Here is a 7543-nt window from a genome sequence, read left to right as displayed (position 1 = left end):
TTATTCAGGATTAGGACTATTACACTTGTCATGTGTTCCACAAATAAATTAATTAAATTTGTACAGACATTTTTGCAAACAACTGCTGAGACTAATAAATTAAAATTTGTAATTTTTTTTAACAATTTTACAGTTCACAAAAATGGACACAAAGGCAAACTGGAACATTAGCAAATATTTATTTAAAGTATTATGCAAATATTTTCTCCTTACCTAATCTGCTTATTTTGGAGATTTTATAAGCTCCATTTCTGTATTTGACTAAGAAAGTTAGTTAATTTTTTTCTTTTATAAGTTAAGTTTTTTCTAATTATCCAAGGAAAGATATTTTCTGTATGAAAATCATTATTCCTTTATAGTTGCATGGAAATTAGATTACCTTCTCTACATAAACTTAACCTTACCAGATGTGAAGTGTACAACTGTATATTAAATTTTATAATTTAGAGAAAAATATAATTCTCACTCAATTTCATCACTTTTTAGCTCAAATATTTTTTATAATTGATATCATTATGTAACATTTATTTAGTGTGGGTAACACACATAAAATTAAAAAAATATTCCATCCTTCATTTCTGTATAGCTCCGAGGAGTCTTACCTATAAAAAACACATTTAGAATTTTTTTCCCATTCATATGTATAGATTCTGATAAGATACTTCCCCCTTTTCACAAGATTAGCTATTCTTGTTCATTGCTGCCCTCTATATGCTAAGTTTTTATTACGCATGCCACAAGCCTTCCGCACCTTTCCTATTGAAATCAAGTGATTCCAACGTGTCTCTCATGCAAATCGTCATGCATCACTTCTCCACCAATAGGAGAATAGTACACTCACGTGACACACGTGACTCCCTCTTTGTGCCTTTACTGAACTGTCACTTCTTGTTTGGCAGCATTTGCACTTGGATATCTTTCTTTTTTTTGTCTTCATTGGTGTTTGAGATTGCATTAGTTCTCAAAGTAGTTTAATTTTACATACTCAGTTTTTAAAAGCATTCAAGTTCCATTACCCTTATTCTAGTTACATTTATTTCTTACTTCAAATGCTTTTTTCAACTGACACAACATGAATTCTGAAGTTAATGTCACCACCTCGGATGTCTCACATTTGACAGGTGCTTTAACACAGGCTTTCAGGTGCTGGCAACCCGTTGGGAGATTTTTCTACGTTTATTTGCAGGGAGATTGAACATTATATGGGCCAATCTATATCTCCAGACATTGTCCCAATTCCTCCTGAACCTGTGGAACCTGGGCAGGCTGACAAGGACTTTGATCACCTGTTTCGACATCCTGAATTTGCTGTGCTTTCCCATACCCTTCCTGTAGATCCTGTTTGGCCCTCCACATTTTTTTCGGGCTTTATTTCTCAGGTATGTGATGTTTTAACCCTTTCTCCCATATCTTATGACTTGAGTCCTTCATTACTACATGAATATTCTTCCCAACCCTATTTGGTTTTTTCCCTCATCCCCTGACAATCGGGTTCATTCTCAACAATTTGCCTCTCAGTTGGGCAATGGCATTAGTATGCTTCTTCCCCCATGGGCTTCAGATCAGTCTGCCCTCACCTATCATAGGGTTTACTGTCCATATCTTTACCAACAACTGTTTGGTTCTGTTTTACCCATTTGGAGGGGCAGGCCCCAAATTTCTCGTTAGTCTCACCCATGCCTAATTTTCCCGCCTCTGTCTTACCTTCACAACTCTTTTGCGGTATCTTTCCACAATCCATCTCCTGTCTGAGGCTCTTCACAGAAATCCTTAGGAATTTTCTGGGGACATCCTCTTACTCTTTACCTCCAGGAAGCTTTGAAATCTGTGGGGTTTTCCTCACATTGATGCATTCACCACCTGTCACCCCTCTTTCTGTCCCTGGTACCTCATCCTCAGGCTTTGGCTATAGATGCCTTCAGCCAGGATTGATCACACAAATTCCTATGTTTATCCTCCTATCTGACCGCTTCATCAGGTAGTTTCCCTTATCCATGCCATTCTGTGCCGGGTCTTTCTGATCGCTCCATACTGGCTGGCTCAACCATGGTTTCCTCATTTACTCCAACGAGAATTATTCCCTCCTGTACCACTTCCATTCTTACTTGACTTCCTTCATCAACCCCAGTCACCGGTTCTGCATCCCTCAATTCATGTCCTCCATCTTCATGCCTGGCTTTTGTTCAGTCCTTGGTGATGAGATCTGGCTTCTCCCATCATGTAGCTTTTCATTTGGCTCAGTACATCCATCCTTCCTACATGGAAGTGTATCAGCGAAAGTGGATGGTCTTTTGCACATGGGTTCAGGCTTGGGGATTTCCTGCTGCTATTCCTACTGTTTGTTGTGTCTCTCCGAGTTTCTAACGTGGCTTTTTGTCCAGGGGTCTTCGGTCTCCTCAGTTTCAGGTTATTGAGCAGCTTTATTCCATACCTTTTCTCTTTCCTGTTACTGCAGGATGTTTCTCTCATCCATCCTTACCATGATAATTTGTTCCTTCTAGATTTTTCGACGTCCTTGATGACCTGCTCTTCAGGATTGGGACATTAATGTGGTCCTCCATTCCCTTACTTTACCTCCATTCAAACCTATTTCCTAATGTTCTTTGTTTCACCTGTCCTTATAGGCATATTTCCTTCTCCTTTTGGCCTGTGGGTTTTGATGCTCTGACTTGTTCACCATTGATGTTACATGCACACTTTACCCCCATACCTATCTTCTCCTTTATCCGGATCGTTCCTTCCTACCCAAAACCTCGGCTGCTGTTGAGGGTAACTCCTTTTTCTCGCCTATTTCCCTTCCCTCTATTTCTCATCTCTACCCACATCATGATCTGGACAGACTGTCCTGTACATGCCCTTTGTTGTTATAATGCCTGCACGGCTTCCTTCCATGGTTCCCGTTCCAGTTTTTCTTTATCCCATGGCTACCCTCTTCATCCAGAGATCTCTCCCCTTTTACCTTCACCAGTTGGGTTTGTCATTTGATCCAGCTGGCTTATTTCTCCTTGTCCCCTTCCCACCGTATTTCGTTCTGTGTTACCTCTGATCAAATCTGACACCTCACCTTTTCGCTCGCTTCTCATCTGTGTCGGCCTTTGGAGGAAATCCTACAATCAGGCATGTGGACCAACCCTAACACATTAATCTTCGATTATTTACATCGTATCGCAGATTCAGCTTCCTCAGGGTTTCACCTTCCACCTGTGGCTGTACTTAAGACTTTGGTGCCACACTGACACTGGGTAAATCTTTATTAATAATTTCATTTCTTTTAGGGGCCCATTCTTCATACCTTCATTACTTGAATCCCATTCTGTGGTGAGTGGTGTCTGAGCAGGTATTCTTTAACTCTAAATTTGCATTGTATGCCATGTTGACTAGGGCTTTCCTTTACATGGCTTCACACACTCACCTTTGAAATGAGGTGTTTCACAAGATCTCTCGTAGGTAAACAACCTCGTGATATTTGCTTCATAAATTGGCTATCCCAGACTGTACCCCCCATAAGCAGAAGGGGATAGCTGCCCATCCCTGCCATGCCTTGATTGAATAAATCAGTATGGTCTGCTTTTCAAAATAGGGTTTTGTGATCCCCATTGCACTGTCTCTGTTGTTGACTTTCCTCTGGGCTCTCCAACAAATTCTCATACTCCCTTTTCTTCTTGTGGAATATGGGAGTCCTTACCATTTACCAGTTCTAAGCTACTGGGATGGTCGACCATGGAGTCCCCTTGCTGGATGGGTTCCACATAAGATGGATATAACCATTCAGTTCAACATAGGGTGGTGGTGTTCTGCCAGTGTAGATGACGTAATATCCTCTGATTTGTGATTAACCATATAACGGAGTGAGATGTCAAAATGCAGTTCACCCCTTTGATTGGGAACCCTCATCCTACCCCATGGGCTGGTTTTGGTTTTCAAGTGAACCAGTCAACATAAGACTTGTGGCATGTGTAATAAAAAAGTTTGCATATAGAGGGCAGCAATGAATGAGAATAGTTAATCTTGTGAGAAGAGGAAAGTACCTATCGGAAATACATTTTCAGTATAGGAAGATTATCTTTACATTTAGTAAGAAATTATTATCTCTTCAAAATGTATTTCTTTTTTATATAATTTATCCTTCTTTATCCAATAATTATATTACTACAACCCTTCATTACCACCTTTTTTATGGTGTCATAGCATGTGGTTTTAACAATTACTAATGAAGCATAGTGTTGAAGTAGCTACAGGCAGTGTGTTAAGTACAATTGAATAGAGTAGGTTATAAACTGTTTATTTCAATATGGATCAAATAAAATTCTATGAGTGGAAATGTTTGGTTTCAATAGCAAGCGACTGCCAATAATTCTTGTGGTGTCTTGAAACAAAAGTTTGGAAATTGCACAGCTTAAAAAGTGAAAGGAATACTAAATCAAATTTTATGGATTTTTAAAGAACATGTGTACTAGGTTGCATGCAATTTGAATAAGCAATTCCATTCTGAGAAGAAAAGACCTGTGGAATCCCAGTGCACCTCACCGTACTGAAAAGGTTTAAATTAATGTCAAACAAAGCTTCATAAAAGTTTCTGAGTTTACTTCTTGAGCTGTAAATAACATGACTTTCAGGGGTTACATTGCTTATACTTAAGAGTGAGCCTTTTTTTTTTTTTTCCAGTCAAGAAAATTGGATTGTGTTTAACACCTAACTTACAAACCATTGTATTTTTCAGTGTTAGTTATGCAGCAAGTTGATACTTAAAACTAAAAAACAGAAAAGTTCGTCTTGATTAATTGCTACAGCTCTTGAATGTTTTGTAAAAGTTAAAACAATATACTGTTTCAAATCTTTCTGAAAATAATGTAATATTTAAATTATTATGTTGCTTTTATAGAGATTTCAGTTTAGCTTTGATCTTTGGAAGAATTGCATACATAATTGCCTAAATGAAGGATTGTCTGTCAAACCAAACCTCTCTCTCTTCAAGAATTATAGATTCAGTGAAAAATATATATTTATTAAAACCTAATTTCAACTGAAAGGAGAAACAAAATGCAAATACCCTTACATGGACCACTGAATAGTGTTTCTTGAAATAGATAAAGAAAAGCCATGGTTGCTATGAATAGAAATAACCTCTAGAATGAAACATGCTAAAATAGTTGCAACACTGAGTAACTTGACTACTCAACAAAATGAAAGTTCTTTACTAAAGATTTCTTCAAATCTCATAGCAACAGCATAATTGAACTTCCAAAAAATACTTGGACCTCCTGTGCTTGTATGTTCAGTTGTGTCTTCTACGCAACGTCTCTAATATTGTTAGATTCTCATCTTAATCATGTACTGCTAAACTGAATTTATATTCATCTTTTCTCGTAATTCACCACATCTCATTTTGTTTCCTGTAACTCAAGTAAGAATTAGGAGAGAAACATAGGGAAATATGATATACATAAAAAGCTAAAGGTTCATTTGATGTAAGATGTATAGAGAACTTGTGACCTTCCTTAATATGTATTATAAGCTAACAACAATTTCTTGTCATTAACTTGTTTGTTAGAAACTATCTTCTTTTGATAAGGTTGATTTATAGACAGAAGCTGTTGTCTTTAACCCTTTCGCTACATAGTTCGGATATATCTGAATAAACATTGACTGTGAATATCAGATTTACCACGTGGCTACCAAAAAAAACGTTTCCCTCTACTGTGACATGCAGGAATATCCCCCTGTACTTGAAACAGTCACCAAACCTGCGTGCATGCTACCATCTGTGTTCTGTGCCTTGAAACCTGGATGTTTATCTGCCTTTTTCCAAAATTACCAATTTTGCCTGAACACATGTAGAATCTGTATAAAGAAAGCTCCTTTATATCTTGGATATTGTTGCCTAAATAATTTTTTTATATTTTGTAATGATCTTGGCCTCTTATTGACTTAGTTTTGCTTATATTTTTGCCATTTACTGGAGAACACTTTCTTCTAATGTTCTACAATATTTTGTTTGAATCATTATTTTTTACTATCCAATACAGTTTTAAAGAAATGCTACTGTCAGATATAGAAAATACTGCTTGTTTCAATATTGAAAAAGTAATACACGGGGTCAAATTTATACTTTTATTTTTTTGGTGGATAATTGGCACTTTTTTGGGAATCAGCCTGAAAATTAATTGTGCAGTGAAAGGGTTAATAGCAATTTACTTTAAAAAAAAAAGACAAATAATGGATGTGGATGAGGAATGAATAAAGTTAGGAGATGAGAAGTAAGACTTGTATGAAGTTATGACGAAGCTTTCCTTAAAATAAACACTTTAAATCACTACAGATGATCTGGAAATTCATGCTGGATGTAATTTATAATTGGTAGTTTTTAAAAACATTTCTGTTGAGAGTTAACTTTAAGTTTTATTATGATATAGCTTGTGGGATATAACCTAGTATTTTGAAAATGTTTGTATTATGTATTAATACATTTTAGTTTTTATAGCTTTCCTGATATGCACATATGAGATGCCTTGCTTTTATGCACTATTTGTATAAAATTTTATAAACCTTAATGCAGTACTGTTGAACTTACATTGTTGTGTTCTCCTATCTCTATTTGTTACACACATTACATTTCTTCATTGTGTTCAGTTGCCATGAAGATTACACAAAGAATATATAGGATTAAAAATACAACCTTCAAATAATTTTTTGTGGTTAAAACACTCTTTGGATCTGACCATTGTATTGTTCTTAGGCCTTCAGTACCTACTAATTATTAATGTATTTAATAGTAGTTTTCTTCTCTAATGTCATATATTATCTCCTTTTAGTAGTTTGTAAAGAAATTAATGTCGCTTTTTTTAGATGAAAATAATCCGAAGAACTTATTTATCAAAACAAAACATTTATTAAATGAAATAGTCTCCATTCTTATCGATGATGCTTTTTCATCTTACAATCAGGTTGTTAATGCCCTGATTAAAGAAATCACTTGGCTTTGAAGCAAAAAACATGTCGATGTCCTCTTTAACACTTTCCACATTTGCATACGTTTTCCCATTAAGATGGTGTTACAGTGAACAGAAAAGATGGTAATCTGATGGTGCCATATCTGGAGAATATGGTGGGTAGGGGAGAACTTCCCAACCCAACTCCATAATCTTGTGTTGCTTCAAACATGCCATATGTGGACATGCATTGTTGGGGAGAAGAAGAACACCTTTCCGATTGAGGAGTGAAGGGTGTTTCTGACGAAGGGCTTGATTTAAACATTCCAGTTGCTGACTATAGATCTCTGCATTAACAGTTTGCTGTGGATTGAGGAGTTTGAAATGAATTACTCCTTTGATGTCCCACCAAATGCAAAGCATCACTTTCTGTGGATGGAGTCCAGGTTTTGGAGTTGGAAGTAGTTCTTGTCTAGGACTGAGCCATTGTTTTGGTCATTTAATATTCGCATAGAGAATCTATTTTTCATCACCAGTGACAATTCAAAAATGGTTCACGTGCATTACGTGCCAGAAGAGATGAAGCAACGTTCACGTGTGGGAAACAATGATCA

At 36.5% G+C, this 7543-nt stretch overlaps 1 protein-coding gene across 2 annotated transcripts in view; it reads left to right on the top strand.

Moving 5' to 3' along the window:
* LOC106465983 (serine/threonine-protein kinase SIK3-like) overlaps positions 1-7543 on the top strand; it is a 57785-nt gene that overhangs the window by 45004 nt on the left and 5238 nt on the right. The gene's annotated exons all lie outside the window — the stretch shown is intronic.

The sequence above is a fragment of the Limulus polyphemus genome, unplaced genomic scaffold, assembly GCF_000517525.1.
Source record: "Limulus polyphemus unplaced genomic scaffold, Limulus_polyphemus-2.1.2 Scaffold2113, whole genome shotgun sequence".
In the NCBI taxonomy this organism is placed as follows: domain Eukaryota; kingdom Metazoa; phylum Arthropoda; class Merostomata; order Xiphosura; family Limulidae; genus Limulus; species Limulus polyphemus.
This window is presented reverse-complemented; position numbering and strand designations above follow the sequence as displayed.